Source organism: Petaurus breviceps, unplaced genomic scaffold, assembly GCF_028583685.1.
Source record: "Petaurus breviceps papuanus isolate PSGF00001 unplaced genomic scaffold, PetGlider_PUasm1.0 90977, whole genome shotgun sequence".
Lineage (NCBI taxonomy): Eukaryota > Metazoa > Chordata > Mammalia > Diprotodontia > Petauridae > Petaurus > Petaurus breviceps.
In genome coordinates, this window is record NW_027187391.1 from 63265080 (window position 1) to 63286669 (window position 21590).

Genomic DNA, 21590 nt, shown 5'->3' on the forward strand with positions numbered 1-21590 from the left:
AGCTCTCTGCAATCTGGGAGCAGAATTCTACTGTGGCAAAAGAGCTCAAAAATCAAGTAATTGTCTGGCAATATGAGCAAGTAGAGAAAGCACAAAGAAACCATAGAATTCTTTTTGGGGAAAAAAAGGATCAAAGCATAGAACAGTAGGAAGACAACTAAGTCAGAATTCCTGCATCAAAACATTCCAAGAAAAATATGAACTTTTTACAGGCCATGGAGGAACTCAAGAAGGATTTTGAAAATCAAGTAAGAGAAGTGGAGGAAAAATTGGGAATAGAAATGAGAATGATGCAAGAAAATCATGAAAAGGGAGTCAACAGCCTGCTAAAGGAGACCTCCCCCCAAAATACCTAAGAAAATAATACCTTAAAAAATAGACTAACCCAAATGGCAAAAGAGACCCAAAAAGCCAATGAGGAGAAGAATGCCTTAAAAAGCTAAATTGCCCAGATAGAAAAAGAATTTCAAAAACTCACTGAAAAGAATAATTCCTTCAAAATTAGATTGGAGCAAATGGAAGCTAATGACTTTACAAGAAATCAAGACACTATAAAACAGATCCAAACAAATGAAAAAAAAAAATTGAAGGCAATGTGGAATATCTCATTGGAAAAACCATTGACTTGGAAAGTAGATCCAGGAGAAATAATGCTATAAATTATTGGACTACCTGAAAGCCATAATCAAAAAAGAGCCTAGACAACATCTTTCAAGAAATTATCGAGCAAAATTGCCCTGATATTCTAGAATCATAGGGCAAAATAGAAATTGAAAGAATTCACTGATCACCTCTTGAAAAAGATCCCACTGCTAGGTGGTACAGTGAATATAGCACTGGCCCTGGAGTTAGGAGGACCTGAGTTCAAATCCAGCCTCAGACACTTAACAAAAGAAAAAATAGCCATGTGACCTTGGGCAAGTCACAGCCCCAATTACCCTCCAAAAAGAAAAAAAAGATCCACAAAAGAAAACTCCTACAGATATTATAGCCAAATCCCAGAGTTCCCTGGTCAAGGAGAAAAATACTGCAAGCTGTCAGGAAGAAACAAGTTGAGTATTGTGGAAACACAATCAGGATAACACAATACCTAGGAGCGTCTATGTTAAGGGATCAAAGGGCTTAGAATATGATATTCTGGAGATCAAAGGGGCTAGGGCTAACACCAAGAATCACCCTACCCAGCAAAAATGAGGATAATGCTTTAGGGAAAATATGGTCATTAAATGAAATAGAGGATTTTCAAGCAATCTTGATGAAAAAAATAGAGCTGAACAGAAAATTTGACTTTCAGATACAAGAAGCAAGAGAAGCATGAGAAGGTAAACAGGAAAAAAGAAATCATAAGGAACTTACTGAAATTGAACTATTTACATTCCTACATGGACAAACTATAGTTGTAACTCAAGACTTTTCTCAATATGAGGAGAGTTGAAGGGAATATATATGTATATATATATATATATATATATATATATATATATATATATATATGTATGTATACGAGGGTGTGTGTGTGTATAAATATATATATATATGTGTGTGTGTGTGTATGTGCAAATGCATGTACATGTATACATAGAGGGCACAGGATAAGTTGAATATGAAGGGATGATATCTAAAAAAATAAAATTAAGAGATGAGAGAGGAATATATTGGAAAAAGGAGAAAGGGAGAGATAGATTAGGGTAAATTATCTCATATAAAAGAGGCAAAAGAAAACTGTTACAATGTAGGGGAAGAGCAGGAAGGTGAAAGGGAATGGGTCAAACTTACTCTCACTGAATTTGGCCTAAGGAGGGAATAACATACACACTCAGTTGGGTATCTTACTCTAAAGGAAAACAGGGGGGAAGCGGATAATAGGGGTGATGATAGAAGGGAAGGCAGATTGAGGGAGAGGGTAGGTAGAAGTAAACACTTTTGAAAAGGGACAGGGTCAAGGAGAAAACAGAATAAGTGGGGGGGGGCAGGATAGAATGGAGGGAAATGTTTTGTGTAACTACACATGTACAACCTATATTGAATTGCTTATCTTCCCAGTTGGGGTGGGTGATGAGGGCAGACGGGGAAAAAATCTGGAACTCAAAGTTTCAAAAACAAAAGTTTAAAAATATTGTTGTTGCTTTTTACATGCAACTGGGAAATAAGATATACAGGCACTGGGGTACAGAAATCCATCTTGCCCTACTAGAAAGTTGGGGAGTGGAAGCAGTGAGGGAGGACATAAGGGAGAACAGATTGGGGGAAGGGGTATTCAGTAGGCTTGCTATTTTGGGGTGGGAGGTAGGGGAAAAATGGAGAGAAAAATTTGTAAATCAAAATCTTGTGGAAATGAATGTTAAAAATTAAAAATAAATTTTTAAAATTGGAAAAAAAATATGTAGTCAGAAGTCTCTAGAAGATTTTATAATCTATATAGAACCCCTCTCCCTTGTGTTCTCAAACTATTAATAGATGATCAATGACTAATCAACTAATGTATGCAGGCTCTGTGGTATATGAATGCCTTTGGCAAGTACAATCTCTTTTTCATATGTGTCATTTAATATTAATAAACAAATGACCATTGGACAAAGTTATTCCTATTTCGGTGTCAAGGCAACTTCTATGGTTTTCATGTATATGGTACGTTTTCTTGTAGGGAGTCTTAAAGGCAACACTTTGTTCTACCAGATATATTATACATACATGTATACACATGCACATGTTTGAATATATGCATATACATGCTTTTGTATGTGTGTATATATGTGTATAAAGCATATGTACATGAATACAAGGCACTTCAATGACCTTAAACTCAACTAGTTTACATTTAATTAGGATCATACAATCATATAAAAGAAGCGTGGTCATGCTAATGTGTATAGAAACACATATACACATACAGACATAAATATACACGCATATATAAACACATACATATGAGTATGCATACATATATGTATAAAGATATGTGTGTATGCAGGTGTGCATAATAGTTTGGCCACACTTTTGATATATGTAATGTATGAACACACATTCATGCACATAGCAATCTCTTTTGTATTTGTATCCTCAACAATTAGCAGAGTGCCTAGCAAAAAATAAACACTTTATTTATCCATTCATTAATTTAAACATATTTAAGCTGTTACTGCTTCCATGTTGGCAAGCATTCATAATTAACAATAGTGATATTGAAACTATAATAAAGAATTTTTGTTTTTGTACAGAATAATGACCATTTACTAGTAAACAAACCTATTCTTCCTTAGACACATTCAACTATTCTGTGGCTGCTTAAGCCTTCTATTTTAGTTACTCTAAGATGAGAAATATTCCTGTGATTTTTTTCACCTTAGATTTCATAACAAGTCACACTGAAAAACATAGAATCATGGATAATTTATTGTCCCCATTTTTTTTATTTTTGCAATATGTATGTACATATATACAATGTGCTATATATGTATCAGAAGCGATCAGAGAAAATTAATCAATAAATAATAATAAAACTTTTCTTTGTTTAAAAAGTCCCCAAATACCTACCATATGATGGAGGTGACTCTATATTCACCAAGGCTATGCCAGAGAAGCATAAACTATGGATGGTTCTAACACATTTGAAAAGTTTCTAGTACAGTCTAGTGATATATTGTGTGTTTGTCATTCAGGGGCCAGTCTGATTAAATTCTAAGAGTTGTATTACCAAGTTATCTTTTTTATTTTTTTTTAAAACACACTCTTCACAACTATCGACTAATTATCAGATTCATTACTACCATTGTGTGAGGGAATATATTAATGAAAACATAAATCTTTGTAAAGCCAAGCATGAGCAGCTTTCCAGAGGACTGCTGTTGTGAACAGCTTCAAGGTTCTCATTACAGAGTGTAGTGAACTCTCTATTTATTCAGCAGTAAATTAAAGCAAAACATTCACAGAAACCAAAGTACAGCATTCACATTGTTATAACATAACAACTTATCACTAAAATGGCCACATAGTTTTCACCAAAGTGGTCACATAATTTTAAGCATAAGACATCATTCAGTAAGAATTTAACTCAATCATCCTTAAGGACACTTACTTCCTTAATGGACACAAAGTACAAAGGTCACAGTTTTCCATCCCTAGGTCACATTGTCTTAATCTCTCAGTCAAAAAGTCTTCTTTCTTCTTAATTGGAAATTAGTTCCTTGGACAAGCAACTTCTTCAAGGATGAATTACAGGATATAGAATACAAAGTCTTCCCACTCCTAGGCCCATCATGATCTTCTCAGTTTGCATTAAATACCCAAGGAGAGGTCTTTTCATCTTGACTTGAGGCTGGCTCTCAGATTCCATGGTTCCTTTTCCATGATCCCAACTCCTGCCTGAATTTATCCAACTGTCACCTGAATTCAAGGGCAGGCAGCTCTTAGTTCCTTGTCCAGCTCCTTTTCCAGTTCTTTGTCCAGCTCCTTGTCCAGTTCCCATTCCATATTGAAGCTCACAGTGTCTTGTACAACTCAAGTCCTTCACAATTTCTGTTCCTGGGAAGAGAAAGCTTAACAAAGCCACAATAACATTTACACACATTGTTGGCACCATTATCAATTCACTCTCTGCCTGTGAAATCAACACAGACCCATCAAAAAGGTCTGAGAAATCAACACAAATCATCAGTATAGTCCCAGGACCTCTGAAAACATCAGTAAGACACTCTTCCAGGACTTATGTAAACAAACAACAAGAAAATCCTCTTTCAGGGCTTCTGGACCAGCAGTAAGGTCCCAGGGCTTCTGTAACAATAGCAACATTCTCTATCAGCAGACAAGTCTGACAAAGTAACATCAAAAAGACAGACAGGGCCAGCTAGGTGGCACAGTGAATAGAGCACCCGCCCTTGAGTCAGGAGGACTGGAGTTCAAATTTTGCCTCAGATACTTAACACTTCCTAGCTGTGTGACCTTGGGCAAGTCACTTAACCCCAACTGCCCTGCCTTCCCCCCTCCAAAAAAAAAAAAGAAAAAAAACAGACAGACAAAGTACTGGCGCCACAACCATGCTTCCTCCCAGTTCTGCTTTCTCTTAGCCTGGGTTTCTCCTTCTATATGATCATTAAGCTCCTCCCTGTTCTGCCCCTTCCTGTTGCATTAGCAACAGGGGATCACAAGTTCTGCTTCTTAACAAAAGACTTGATATAATTATGGGCAAGAAACTTGAACTGAAACAAGGTGCTAAATAATTAAATAGCTGAAACAAGGCATTAACTACTTCTTTGCTTGCCATTACAATCTTTAAAGGTGTGTGTTTAAAGGATTATACTCATTTGCTGTTTCTTGTCTTTGTCAAAATCATAGTACCAGCAGCAACAGCAGCAGCAGCAGCAGCAACGGTAGTGGTAAGGATGACTTTGCAAAGATCCAGTCACCTGATGGTAATCCTTCTGGCCAAGAATTCAAAAGTAGGGGATACCTAGGTGGTTGTAGGAATGATGACTGCCCATAGAATAAATTATACATCAGTAGTATATTCAAGGCTTAAGTTTCATCCCTGGACTTTTTTTAATCATCAACCTCTAATAACTGGGTAAATAGAGCCAAAGATAGTTGTGAATTCACATGGCATTCACATGTATGGAATCTTTATTGGAAAAAAATATTACAACTATAGAAATACATGACAATATATGGACTAAGTAGTTCATCAATAAATTCTAATATAGTAGAAGACTGTATACAGTCAAAGTAAAGAATGAAATGAGCAACAATTGTATACCAAGAGATAGACTATGATAAGGATCCATACAAATGAGAACTTAGATCCATAAAACACTTGAAAAATACAGTTTTTTTAAATTCATTAAAGTATGTCTTTGAATGTGTTTATATAAATAAATATTCGATTTTTAAAAGTATTTTATGCAATATATATTTGAATGTAACATGAAAGAGGCAAAAAAACCCCTTTGTTGTATTGCTGACAGGGAGGCAAAATTAAAATATATAATCAAATTAGAAAAAAAAAACTGTGGTATAAATGCTGAAAACTTCTTTTTTCTTCTTCTTTGTGAAAATGGGATAGTACATTATTTACCTGACAGGTATCCTGTGAGGATCAAGTGAGATAATATACATACAGTTCTTTACAAACTTTAAAGTGTTGCTTAAAGGTCAATTATTATTATCAGTAGTTATCCTGAAAGAAAGTAATCTTAGAAAAGGAAACACCATTCATGACATGTCTTTATTATTCACACAGTGTAACCCTGGGTCAGGGGAACAAAAAAAAAAGATAAGACTGGGTACAGGATGCAATCTCTATAGTAAGATTGCAAAGAAAAAAATGTAGAATAAGAGAATGGAATCTTCAGCATCTTGTGTTGGAAGGGGCCTTAGTCTTCATCTAGTGGAAAGATTCCTTAGAGGAATCCTTATTCAGCTTCTGTTTGAATTCACTCTGCTAGGAAACTCAGTAGTCACCAAGATACTTCATTCCAGTTTTGAAGTAACTTTTAAAAATTATTGTTGTTTTTATTTCCTCCTATATATCAAATTTAAACATTTTTTCTAGTTCTGTCTTCTGGAATCAGGTAGAATAAGTTCATTTTTTCTGGCATGTGGCAGCTCTTTAAAATCCTTTAGATGCTGGTTTGTCATCATTAGTCCTACCCAAATTTATACATATACACATACACACCACTAATACCACCCACAAGGACATCTCCAGGCTAAATAGTCCCAGTTCATTATATCATTTCTCATGTTCATGTCTTCAAGTACCTTCACTATCTTTGACAACCTTCCTCAGATCTGCTTCTGCTTATCAAAATTATTCCTAAAAATATGGTACAGAGAACTGAACACACAAGAAGTATGATAATTTAATCAGGATAGAGAATAGTGGGGATATAGCTTCTGTCATTTTTTTTTTTAAGTAATCGGGGTTAAGTAACTTGCTCAAGGTTACACGGCCAGTTATTTTGTGTGTGTGTGTGTGTGTGTGTGTGTGTGTGTGTATGGGTGCCAAATATCTTGAGGCCGGAACTGATCCCAGGTCTCCTGACGCTGGGGCCGATGCTCTTACTCACTGTGCCACCTGACCACCCCTAAGCAATTGGAGTTAAGTAACTTGCTCAAGGTTACGCTGCCAGTAATTTTGTGTGGGTGTTAAGTATCCGATGCATCTTCTGTCATTCTTGACACAATAAATGGATCTAAGATCACATTAGCACTTTTTTTCTAGTGCCCACTCTGTTATATAATATTGATTTGATATTTTGGTTTACTAAAAAGCCCCAGATAATATCTCTGTCATATAAAAATTTGCCCAGTCATAGATTGTCAACATATGATAGATCTTTTCCTTTCCAGAAAATACAGAAATGTTATTTTGAAGAAGCTTAGACATACAAATTAATTCAGTTCTTGAAAAAAAAAAGCTAGACATTGATACGTAATGACTCAGACTAAAGAAATGTATTATTTACCAAATACCTAAAAAGACATTATGTAATAGTAATAATAATAATAAATTATGCCCAAAAAACTTGCTGTGCTTCATAAGCTAACAAAAAGCATACCCACACTGATAAAAAGAAGCCCCACCCCAATACTGTGTGGAATCAATAAATAAAATATACTAGAATCAGAGCTTTACTACAGGCAAAATTAGCCCATAATCACCAAGAAATATTACTGATTTTTAAAATTTAACATTTTAATAGATATTGTCATATGAAGACAGATAAGCTCTAAACATGTGTGGCAAGACATCCCAAGTATAGACACCTAGTGGAAGAATTTTTTTTTTTAAATTGGGGGGTAGAATGGGGCAATTCTTTTCATCATTAAAGACAATGATGCTGTCTGCTACTGGGGCTATCCTTCAGATACTTTCAACAAGTTTATTGAACTTGACCTTATATGCCAATACTTTCATTCCCTTAAAATATCAATTATTTGTATCCACATTGCAACAGTTTACTGACCATTAGACAGTAAGGAACAAAAAAGTATTAGTGTCATGACTTGTCACAGGTGGCAACAACTTCTTCCTCTTTTTCCTCCTCCCATATATAATTTAGAAAAATAATAACAGCAACAAAAAAGAACAATAGTAATAGTAGCTAGAATTTATGTATACCTTTTTAGCTGGCAGATTTCTTTATACCCATTAGCTCCTTGGGACTATAAAACAATCCTGCTAAATATATACTGTATTTTATTATATTAATTTTACAGGTGAGGAAAATGAGTCATGGATAGAGTAACTTACCTATCACAACACAATAAATATCCAAGGCAAGATGAGACCTCATGATTTCCCAATTTCAAGTCTAGCATGCTAAACACTATGCACTAAGCTACCTTTCATTTGATGTTCCTTCCCATAGTGAGTCACATTACAGTTATCAGAGGTAAGCATTGCTACATTCATGGTCTATGTTACAGGGAGGATTCAACCTAAGTCTTATTGATTTTAAGAACTATTATTCAATCCACAATAGAATACCATGTCTGAGAGTACAGAGGAATACATGATCAAAATATATTTGGAGGATAGTGAAAAGATTAGTCGAGCCAATACACAGGTTATGTTTGGAAATGTAGTAAACTAAGATGTCTGTACTAAATAACAAATTGTAGAGCCATATAACAATTGTTGAGTCATACTATGACCCATAGTTTGTTTCAGTGTTAAAGGAGAAGGGAGGTCTTTTGTGACATCCCTCAGCCATGATTTAATTCAGGAAGGCAAAAGGAAAGGGAATAAATGGGAATCATCTTCTCTGGATGGAACTAAAATCCTTTGGAGCACTTATATTCCTCTCCCTCTTCCATCAGAGAGTAGCCATTACTACTGCTCCTACTGTCTGAGAACACTGCCTCTCACACTTTTACATTTGTATTCCTTATTTTCCTGAATTATCTACTCTTCTACAACTGAGTGGTCCAAATTTCTCTTTGTATTTGTTGAAACTTAGATTATAAGTTGCAAAACAACTGCTGATCTGTAATGGTAAAAGGAGCTCTCCTCACAGGAAGACCCCTACTAATAAGAATGGAGATCCTCTCCTTAAAAAAAAGTCCCAAGCAGATCTAGAATTTAAAAGCAGATTTCTGGTACTAATATCAGTATTTTCATTTCTACCTCTCAGTTACATTTGATAAACTTGTTTGCATCCCAAAACTTTTGAAAGTACACAAATAAATAAGAACTTTCTCAAGAATAATCAGACCACCAACTATCTTTATTACTTATAACTGCTACTGAACCAATCTTCTAGACTCTAGAAAGCCATACACTCGAAGAAGTATTTGCTTTGTCATTAATTTGTCTTTTGTGTGTGTTACAGATTTGTCCAATAGTAACTATAATTATTGTAGTTTATCATTAATTTACTTTCATAGGTTGACATATGAATGAATCATAATAGCATTGTAATTATCACTAACCTATAGCACCTTAATATTTTCAAAGCATTAGATAATTATCTCATTTGTTCTCCTAACATTTCTGTAATACAGGTACTATTATTACTATCCTCATTTCACAGAGGAGGAATCTAAAGCTGAGAGGTTAAGTCACTTACTTAGGGGCTTATATAACTGTTAAATGTCAGTGTCAGGATTTAAACTTGTAACTTCCTGACTCCATATCTAGCACTGTTTGTAATATATCAATGTTAACTTCCCTTCTCACAATGAGTCTGTAATATATCAATGCTTACTTCCTTTCTGGTGATCCTTCTCACAATGAGTCACTTTAAACCAATCAATAATAAGCTTTGCCACACATAATGCTAAAAGTTGGTAGCATCACTTGCCTCAACTTTTTTCTTTCTAAAATTTTCATTCAGGCACTGAATTCCTCACATTGCAGAGGAGTTCCCATCTGTGTATTAGGAAAAGATACAAGCAAGTCATATAACCAATGCTAATAAGATTGAAATCGTATCCCCAGTCCTCTGCCTGTGTCTTTATACTCACTTTGCTTTCCTTCGATTGGGGAAGCAGATTTAGCATAGCAAAATATTTTACCCTAAAGGTGGCATAGATTTCTCTCCTCTGTTAGAATGCCTGGAACAGTAATCTCTCAGTTGACAAGGCAATCTTCGTTGATGGGCACCACTAATCACCCCGTCACTGTGGCATCCAGCAATAACCAGGGGGTAGAATAGTGCTTAATATCTTTGGCTGTTGCTTCCAAGGGTGAGGTTTTGTTTTACCATCTTCTTGTTAAAAGGTAAAATGAGCTCAGCAGTTTAACTTCAGTTGAGAAAATGCATTCTGACAAATCGCTGGATGTCTGTTGTGGAAAGGATGCATCATGTCAAATGCTGTGAGCCAGACTGTTGACAAACCGAATCTCATCAAACCAATAGTTACATTCTTTCCCACCAAATTGCCCTCACTGCTTGAGCCATATATGAATTGAGAACTTGGGGGAGCCAAATTGATCATTAACAGGAATTCAATTGGCAATTTCCTAGTAGTCTGAGAGGCCATACTACAATAGAATGAGGAAGGAAGTTTAACATGCTTTAACAATTTGTAACAACCACAATTTAGCATATGGCAACAAGCAGGATGGTCCAGGGGAAAGAATGGTGAACTTGGAATCCCTGGACCTATTTGTGTGACCCCGGGAGAGTCATTTAAATTCTCTGAGCATTAGTTTCCTCTTTAATAAAATGAAGGGGCTTTCCTAGATGACCTTTGAGGTCTCTTTCTATTCTAGATATATAATCCTATGATCTCCACTGAAAAGAATTTGAGGAGGACCTAACTGAGAAAAAAAGTTTCCCAGAGGAGGAAATTATATTTTCTCCAAGAAGGGAATAGTGCAAAATAGCATATGATATATGCAGGTGGCAGTTGATCAGCTAGTCCTACCTACCCTATATCTTAAATTGAGTTAAAAATGGAGAACATTTGAAATTTAGAAAAAGAAAATTAATTTCTATCAGGCTGATTCTCATTCACTCTTCTTATTGCTTCTGCATACTGGTATAACCAGTAGCCACTTTCTATCTTTGAAGTAAACTGATAAACAGGAATAATTTAAGTTCACTTAAAAAACAAGCAATCAAATTCTAAATTTAAGGACTTGGTTCACCCTAGAAAGAGAATAGGACTAGATGGCTTTTAAAAGGTGGGTATAAGAAGAAGTAGTGACAGGAGGAAGGTAGAAACCCAAAGGACTTATGAGCCACCACTACCTTGAGTCTTTTAAATAAACCTAAGAGTGAGATGATCCCTGAGGAACTGCAGAAGCAAGAAGAGGAGGTGTTCAACACTCGGTCCCTCACACAGTCACTGTAGGAAAACACCCAGGTTCTTAGCTGCTGCAATAACAAGAAACTGCTAGATCAAGTGAAGACCTTCAACAAGAATTATAACATGACCTTAGCAAATGTAAAGGAGATGTGAACAGAGGTGGCCAAAAATGGGGACAGGAAGAAAAAGCCAAAGCAAGTAAACAAAGGTTGTTCCATTTCTAAGATGTTTCTGAGTGGTGATCTTGTTATCTTGGTCCCCAGGAATCCAGTCATTGCTGGCAAGTAGCATAACTGGAGCCTTCAATGCCCACTTGAGCCTTGGCTCAGCCCGGTGAGGCAACCCAATGGTCCCTTTCCTTTATATTTTGTGAATAAAGCCTTGCTGTTTTAAAATAATAATAATAAAAGGCATATACAGAAACTATAGTCTAATTTTCTAAAGCAAAGGTTCTCAATCTGAGATCTGTTAATATACTTCATAAAACTTTTTTGATAACTATTTCAATATCATTAGTTTCCTTCATATTCCTATGTATTTTATTTTATGCATTTAGAATTATTATTTTGAGAAGTGGTTAATATACAAAGGTATGACCTGATATCCATAGGGTATCACAGTTCAAAAAAGGTTAAAAACTCTTGCTCTAGAGAATGGAATTTAAGCATAATCAATAAATCGACATGCATTTGCTAAACAACTACTATGTGTCAGCCACTGTGATTCTAGGTTCTGTTTTTACTCCATCTAGAGAGAAGACTATCTCTTGCTATAGAATTGAACTTGGCCTTCAGAATTGAAATTTTAAATGATCATTGTAAAGATATAACAATTTGTTAAAAAGGTAGAGAATCTAGTATATGAATAGATAACTACACACATGCATGTGTGCATACATACACACTCACTCACTCACTCATAATTAGCTAGTCTGCCTCAAAGCTCTGTTAATTTTTGACTGTTGACTATTCACCTCTGAACTAAGCAATTATTTGGGATATGGGTAGAAATAATAAACACAGATTCATGGGCAATATTTGGCTCATGTTGCCACAATTTGTAAGAAACCCTGGAGTAATGTACTTTGACTATCTTTAGTATTAGATTTTGTATTAATGCAATTAATCAGGGCTATGACAGTCCTGGTGTCATTGACAGCATTATTTATATGTTCTTTGGAGAGGGTTCTATACTATTAAGCTGATTGTTCACACAGACACAGTATAAATTTGAAAAAAAAGAAATAAATAAGTCCCTTTCTTATTTGAACTCTCTTGGAGCCTATGTTATGATATCTTCCCCTAGTAAAATAGGAGGGTCAACATTATTTTAGGATAATTAATCACAATTTGTCAAGCCATATGATGTTATAGAGGGTCATTCTTAGAATCAGAGTCACAGGGTCAAGTCTGTAAGATATACTGGCTGTGTGATGGACACAAATCACTGAAATTTTCAGTGCTTCAGACAACTCATTGAGACCACAAGATAGATAAAAATTGCTAATCTGTTTCAGTGACTGTTCAGTGACTCAGTTGCCACTGAGGAAAGCACAGGTCTACAGTTAGACAAGGAAAAAAAATAAAATTAGTGTTTAGCCCTTTATTTTTCCATTGTTACTTAGGGAATAAGTCTTGAGGGAATAAATTAATTTGAGGGATTAAGTTCATCCTCTTGGTTGCCTTAGAAATCTTGTATTCATTTATAGAAAATGCAAAGTTTCCTATTTAAACTCAGATATTTTTTTCCTTTAAAAAATAAAACAAATGGAAGGTTCCAAGATAAAATGGGATAAATAAAGTCTTGATCTTTTTTGGGAAAAGGTATAAATTTTAAAATCTACATAGGAGGTATCTTTTTTTCTTTTCTTTTTCAAAAAACTTGGAGATATCGTTTCCCCACCCACCCCCTCTCTCTACTCCCAGGTCTTGTTGGGTATCAACCAAAAGCTACGGAGAAAAGACAGCCCTTACAATTGCCTAAACTTTAACTGGTCACTCTGTGTTTAGATTTTCAATTTTCTTTCCTTTATTTTCCTGCCAGTTTTGAAGAGAGTGTTCATATGTCTCACAATATGCTGAGCCAGAGATGATCAGCCAAGTCTTGACTTCTTTGAGAGCCTAAACCCTTTAAACCCAGTGCTCTTTCCAGCTGGCAGGTCAGCAATATTAAGCAGACACTGTAAATTTCTGCTTAGTTAAGTTTCTACACATGCAGTTGTGCTTTTCCTTGGCAAGAAAGGGCAAGTATATATGCCCCTTAAACAGTTCTCTGCATCTTCCTCTTCTTATCTTACCAGATCTAATCAGTTTATCAGTGGGGACTTTATTTTATTTTTAATTTTTGAATGACAGCTATTATTTTTTTAGTAACAACAAAACCATATGTAGTAAAATACTGACATCATTTAAGTACCTTCAGTTATCCTTAAAACCAACCTTCTGATGAAACTTCCCACTTTACCACATTATAAATATTATGTGAAACAGTTCATCATCTTATCATGAAGCAAGTAACTTTTAGGAGGCTCTTATGGTTGCACAAAGCAATAAGCTTTTTTTGTAGTATGGGGTTTGGTGATTAGGGTAGTCAAACTGACTATGAGTATTTTAAAAATCTCGTTACTAAGCTTTACATTGAATATTATTATTATAATTAGTAATAATAATATTAATAATAATAATAATATTGATTTCAACAAGATCTGTGATTCTACTAGTGCAAATAATTCTGTCTTGGGGAAAGAGTGGGAAAGGCTTAAGAAATCTCTCTGAAAATGAAGGTTGGTAACTTATAGACTCAGTGTTTTCTGGAACACTGAGGAGTGATTTGCTCAGGGTCACACAAACAACACATGTTCAGGGTCTTCTTCACTATAACGTAGCTCTCTAGTCATTCTATCACAAGATCTCTCCACTCACAATAAAATAAATAAATGAAACTATTGGGAGGCAAGGTATTACTTCAAAGTTAATTGCACTGACATGTATAAAACAGTTACTATAATAATATTTGTTCACTCCTGGTGCAGGAGAATGCCAATAATTATTTAGCAACATACTCTAACAAAAATAATATGTACAAAATATTTTAAAGTTTAATTTATACTATATTATTAACATTCCCCCCTCAATTTCTTAAGTCCAGACTATTAACAAAGCAATAACTCAAGTCCCAATTTGTAATGATTGCTAATTTCCAAGGAGTAAATGCTCATACTTGAAATCTGACAATTAGCTCACAAGAGCCAGTTAAGGCTGCATTCCATATACATCTTGGCCCTGGTGAAGTTATAAAGTATAGGTAAGAGACAGTCTCACCTCATTGAGATTACAATTTTTTCATATGCTTACAGATATCTTTAATTTCTTCCTTTGAGAACTGCCCATTCATATCCTTTGACCATTTATCAATTGGGGAATGACTTGTATTCTTATAAATTTAACTCAATTATCTGTATATTTTAGAAATGAGGCCTTTATCAGAGACATTGGTTGTAAAAATTCTTTCTCAATTTCTCACTTCCCTCTTAATGTTGTTTACATTGGCTTTGTTTGTACAGAAGCTTTTCAATTTCATGTAATCAAAGTTATCCATTTTGCTTTTTTAATGCTGCCTAATACTTGTTTGGTCATGAAGTCTTCCCCTCTCCATAAATCTGACAGGTAAACTATTCCTTGCTTTCCCAGATTACTTATAGTATAATCCTTTTTACCTAGATCATGTACCCATTTAGACTTAATTTTGGTATATGGTGTTAGATAATGGTCTATGCCCAGTTTCTGCCATACTTTGTTCCAGTTTTACCAGCAGTTTTTGTCAAATAGTGAGTTCTTATCCCAAAAAAACTGGGGTCTTTGGGTTTATCAAAGAGTAGATTATTATAGTCATTGACTGCTGAGTCTTGGGTACCCAATCTATTCCATTGATCCACTTATCTGTTTTTCAACCAGTACCAAGTAGTTTTGATGACTGCCGCTTTATAATACATATTAAAATCTGGTATAGCTAGGCCACCTTCCCTAGCATTTCTTTTCATTAATTCCCTTGATATTCTGGGCCTTTTATTTTTCCAAATGAATATTGTTGCTATTTTTTTACCTCTATAAAGTAATTTTTTGGTAATTTGATTGGTATGGCACTAAATATGTAATTTAATTTAGTAACATTGTCATTTTATTATATTAGCTCGACCCAGCCTTGAGCAATTGATGTTTTTCCAATTAGTTACATCTGACTGTATTTGTGTGAAAAGTGTGTTGTAGTTGTGTTCATATAAGTCCTGGGTTTGTTTTGGCAGGTAGAGTCCCAAATATTTTATAATGTCTCCAGTAACTTTAAATGGGATTTCTCTTTCTATCTCTTGCTGTTGAATTTCATTGGAAATATATAGGAAAGCTGAGGATTTATGTGGGTTTATTTTATATCCTGCAACTTTGCCAAATTTATTTATTGTCTCAAGTAGTTTTTTACTTGATTCTCTAGAATTCTCTAAGTATAACATCATATCATCTGCAAAGAGTGATAGCTTTGTCTCTTCTTTGCCTAATTTGATTCCTTTGATTTCTTTTTCTTCTCTAATTGCTACTGCAAACATTTCTAGTACCAGATTGAATAAGAGGGGTGATAGTAGACACCCTTGTTTCACCCCTAATCTTATTGGAAATGCTTCTAGCTTATCCCCATTACATATAATACTTACTGATGGCTTTAGATAGATGCTCCTTATTATTTTAATTAAGGCTCCATTTATTCCTATACTTTCTAGTGTTTTTAATAGGAATGGATGTTGTACTTTGTCAAAAGCCTTTTCTTCATCTATTGAGATAACCATGTGGTTTCTGCTAGTTTTATTGTTGATATGATCAATTATACTGATGGTTTTCCTAATATTAAACCATCCTTGCATTCCTGGAAAAAATCCTATCTGGTCAAAGTGTATTATTCTTGTGATCAGTTGCTGTAGTCTTTTTGCTAATATTTTATTTAATTTTTTTGCATCTATATTCATGCGTGAAATTGGTCTATAATTTCCTTTCTCTGTTTTATCTCTTCCTGATTTAGGTATCAGTACCATGATTGTGTCATAAAAAGAATTTGGTAGGACTCCTTCAGCAATTTCCGCAAATAGTTTGTAGAGTATTGGAATCAATTGTTCTTTGAATGTTTGATAGAATGCACAAGTAAATCCATCTGGCCCTGGAGATTTTTTTCCTAGGGAGTTCACTGATGGCTTGTTCAATTTCTTTTTCTGAGATGAGGTTATTTAAGTAATTTAATTCCTCTTCAGTTAATATGGGCAATTTATATTTTTGTAAATATTCATCCATTTCACTAAGATTGTCAAATTTATATGCATATATTTTGGCAAAATAATTCCTAATTATTGTTTAATTTTCCTCTTCATTGGAGGTAGATTCACCCTTTTCATTTTTGATACTCATAATTTGGGTTTCTTCTTTTTTTATCATATTGGCTAAGGGTATATCAATTTCATTTTTTCATAAAACCAGCACTTAGTTTTATTTATTAATTCAATAGTTTTCTTAATTTCAATTTTATTAATCTCTCCTTTGGTTTAAATTATTTATAATTTAGTATTTAATTGGGAATTTTCAATTTGTTCTTTTTCTAGTTTTTTCAATTGCATGCCAAATTCATTGATCTCCCTTTTCTCTAATTTATTCATGTATGCACTCAAGGATATAAAACTTCCCCTAAGAACTGCCTTTGCTGCATCCCACAAATTTTGGTATGTTGTCTCATTATTGTTATTCTCTTGAATGAAGCTACTGATTTTTTCTATAATTTCTTGTTTGACCCACTCATTCTTTAGGATTAAATTGTTTAGTTTCCAATTAGTTTTTAACCTATCTTTCAATGTCCCTTTATTGCATGTGATTTTTATTGCATCATGATCTGAGAATGATGCATTTAATATTTCTGCCTTTCTGCACTGAATTGTGAGGTTTTCATGTCCTAGTACATGGTCCATTTTTGTGTATGTGTCATGTACTATCGGGAAGAAGGTATATTCCTATTTATCCTCATTCAGTTTTCTCCAGCGATCTATCATACCTACCCTCTCTAAGATTCTGTTCACCTCCTTAACTTCGTTCTTGTTTATTTTGAGGTTGGATTTATCAAGTTCAGAGAGGGGGTGATTAAGGTCCCCCACTAGTATAGTTTTGCTTTCTATTTCTTCCTCTAATTCCTTTACCTTGTCCTCTAGAAATTTGGATACTATACCACTTGGTGCATATATGTTAAGTAATGATATTGCTTCGTTCTTGATGGTGCCTTTTAGCACGATATAGTTTCCTTTCTTATCTCTTTTAATTTGATCAATTTTTGCTTTTGTTTTATCTGAGATAAGGATTGCTACCTCTGTTTTTTTTTTTTACTTTAGCTGAGGCATGATATATTTTTCTCCAGCCTTTTACCTTTATCCTGTGTGTATCCCTCTGTTTCAGGTGTGTTTCTTGTAAACAGCATATTGTAGGACTGTGGTTTTTAGTTCATTCTGCCATCTGCCTCTCTTTTATGGGAGAGTTCATCCCATTCACATTCACAGTTATGATTACTATTTTCTCTTTCCCTCCATCCTATTCCCTCCCCTTTTTTATGCTTTTATTTTTTTCTCCTTCTACCTTACCCTCCTTAAGAGTTTTCCTTTCGACCACCTCCTCCCAAAATATTCTTTTCTTATCAGTCCCCCTCCCTTTTCCTCCCCTTTCCCTTTATTGCTTCCCTCCTTCTAAGCACCCCCCCCTTTCATAGCCTTCCCCCGTCCTACTACCTGTAGGATATGATAGATTTTTATACTTAATGTAGTATGTTATTTCTTCTTCAAACCAAGATTGACAATAACAGATCTCATGTGAAGCTCTTCTCCCTCCCCTCTTTCCTTCTATTATGATACGTTTTGTGTCTATTCTTGATATAATCCTATGCTTAACTGGTTGTGTTATTCCCTCCTTGCACCAGCACCAATGAGGGAAAAGCCCATATAATGTTCATCTCCCTCCCTTCTTTCCTTCTAATATATTGATTTTATGCCTCTTTGTGTGGCATTATGTACCCTTTTCCACTTCATTCTTTCCTCCTCTTCCATTGCAATCCCTTTGTAGCCCTTGATAAGGATTTTTTAATCATTATTTTGTGTAATTTATACCCATACCCCCTACTTGTCTATAAATAGTTTGCTATTATTAAATAATGGGGTGTGTGTGTGTTTTCCTTGTTTACCTTTCTATGTCTGTCTTGCATCTCATAATTGGAGATTGAATTTTCTATTGAGCTCTGGCTTTTTCATCAGGAAGGCCTGGAAATCTGTTATATTGTCGAATGACCATCATCTTGCCTGGAAGAATATGTTTAGTTTCACTGGGTAGGTGATCCTTGGTTGTAACGCAAGCTCTTTTGCCTTGCAAAAAATTGTATTCCACTTCCTCTGATCTTTCAGTGTAGAGGTTACCAGATCCTGTGTGATCCTCACCGTGGTTCTGCGACATTTGAATTGTTTCTCTCTGGCTGCTTGAAATATTTTCTCCTTTACCTGGTAGTTCTGGAGTTTGGCCACAACATTTCTTGGACTTTTCAATTTGGGATCTCTTTCAGAAGATGACTGGTAGATTCTCTTGATTTCTATTTTACCCTCAGGTTCTAGTATCTCAGTGCAGTTTTCCTTGATGAGCTCTTGGCCAGGCTCTCAGACTATCTCTCCTGGATCTGTTTTCCAGGCCAGTTATTTTTCCATTGATATATTTTACATCTTTTTATAATTTTTCATTTTTGATGTTTTGTTTGACTAATTCTTGGTTGCTCATCGAGTTATTCACTTCAATTTGGTTGATTCTGGTTTTTAGAGAATTATTTTCCTTGTTTGGTTTTTGAAGATCCTTTTTTTAAATTTCTAGGCTGTGGATTGGTAGTCCCAGGAGTAGCTGCTGCCCCTGGCAGGGGCCCTGCATCTAACTCTTACCCTGCTCTGTCCAGTCCCAGCCCTGCAGTGATAGGCCTGGCAATGGCCCTTTTGTTTGGTGGGTCAACTTGCTGCTGCTTTGTTCAGGCCTTGTCCAGGCCTCTGTTTGTGCTCCAGGTGTCCGGGCCTCTGTCTGCCACTTTAAGTTCTTCTTTGAGCTGTCTTGTAATTGTTAATTTTATAATTGGTATCATAATATGAGATTTTACATACTAGTCGTTGACTTTCCAAGACAGGCCAAATCTATTCTATTCTTACAATCCTTTTTTTTTTTTTACATTTATGTCCATTTTGATTATTTGGATTTCTGATCCATTGGTCTTTGAAAGTTTCCAAACAAGAATAAGATTTTCTTCATCACTGAATTATGCAGTTCATCCCTGATATAGCTTTTATTTAATTCCAAAATAGATTAAAACAATTACCACAGAAACTGGATAGTTACATAAAACTAAGCAGAGTATCCCAAGTTGATGATGACATGCAAACTTGTATGTAAAATATTAGATACTAATAAGGATATTATTTCAACTCAGCAGTTAATTTAAAGAGCATACAATGCACAAGTGCACTGCTTTAGTGTATGCTGATACAAAAACAAGCATTATACAGTCTCTGTCCTCAAGGAACTTTTATCTAATAAATTGCCAAATCACTACTTGCTTGGTTTTATTTTTTCCCATAATAGTCATGTTGTGAAAGAAAAAATAGACCAAAAAACAAACCAACAAACCAAAAAACCTTCAAGAAAAATAAAGTAAGCAAACATATGCTTCAACCTGTCTTCATACACCATCAGTTCTTTCTATTGGGATGGATAGCATTTTTCATCATAAGTCCTTTAGAATAGCTAAGTCATTCACAGTTGATCATCTCACAATATTGCTGTTACTTTGTATACAGTACATTTCACTTTGCATCATCTCATTCAAGTTTCTCCAGGCTTTTCTGAGTGCATACTGTTCATCATGTCCCATAGCACAATAGCATTCCATCACAATCACAATCCACAACTTATTCAGCTATTCTCCAATTGATGGACATCCCCTCAATTTCCAATTCTTTTCCACCAGAAAAGAACTGCTATAAATATTTTGCATATATTAAGTCCTTTTTCTTTTTTGTTAGTTTATTTGTTTATTTATTTTGGGATACGGACCTAGAAATGGTATCGCTAGGTCAAAGTATATGCATGGTTTTATAGTCCTTTGAGCGTAGTTCCAAATGGCTCTACAGAGTGACTGAATCAGTCCGCAACTTCACCAACAGCACATTAATGCCTCATTTTCCCCACATTCTTTCTACCATTTATCATTTACTTTTCTGCCCTATGAGCCAATCTAATATATATGACATAGTACCTCAGAACTGTTTTAATTTGTGTTTCTCTCATCATTTTTTTATATGGCTATAGATAGCTTTGGCTACTTCATCTGAAAACTCTTCATATATTTTAGTCATTTATCAATTGGAGAATGACTTTTTTAAAATTGACTCAAATCTCTATATGTTTGAAAAATGAATCCTTTATCAGAGAAACTTGCTTTGATCTTTTTTTCTCAGCTACTTTCACTAACTGTACTTCCCTCTATCCTATCCCCCTCACTTTTATTTTATTCTATCTCCCACCCTGTCCATCCTCAAAAGTGTTTTGCTTCTGACTATCCCCTCCCCCAATCTGCCCTCTCTAATATCACTGCCCACCAGTAATGGTAATGTAATTTGACCTCTGTATTGGCAGATAAGCAGATACTTAGCACTTACCGTGTTTCCCCGATAATAAGACCTATCCCGAAAATAAGCCCTCCCCTTACTGTGTAGGATTCCTCTAAAATAAGCCCTCCCCCGAAAATAAGCCCTATTGAGATTGCCACTGTAGGGAAGGTGATCCCCTGCGCAACATGCTACATTACGGTACCCTCTGTATGCACCGTCCCCCCCCCCCCCGGGTGAAACACACGCCACGCTCCGAGCTGCATCCAATCAGAGCTGCAGCAGTGAGCGCGTCATCCTGTTCTTCCCCAGTGATTTGCTTGCTGGTGCCATTGAGAGCAGTGCCGTGGAGGAGAGCTGAGGCAGGACAACATAAGCCCTCCCCTGAAAATAAGCCCTCTGGTGTTTTTCTTTCAAAAAAAATTAATAAGACAGTGTCTTATTATCGGGGAAACACGGTAGTAACTGATTAAGTCTCTGTTGGAAAAACAGAAGGTATGAATTCCTGTCTCCTATTGTTAATGTAACAGGAAGGGGTTGGCTGAAACAGAAAGCTAATGCTGTGTGTATATAGGAAAAGCCCCAGAGAGGCACAGTCAGAATTTCTTGGGACAAGAATCTTGAGGCAGAGCAGCTACAG

At 35.3% G+C, this 21590-nt stretch overlaps 1 pseudogene; it reads left to right on the forward strand.

Annotated features, from left to right (window-relative positions):
* The first annotated feature begins 11226 nt into the window (after nucleotides 1–11226).
* On the forward strand, nucleotides 11227–11541 carry LOC138152845 (small nuclear ribonucleoprotein Sm D2 pseudogene; annotated as a pseudogene).
* Nucleotides 11542–21590: the final 10049 nt, after the last annotated feature.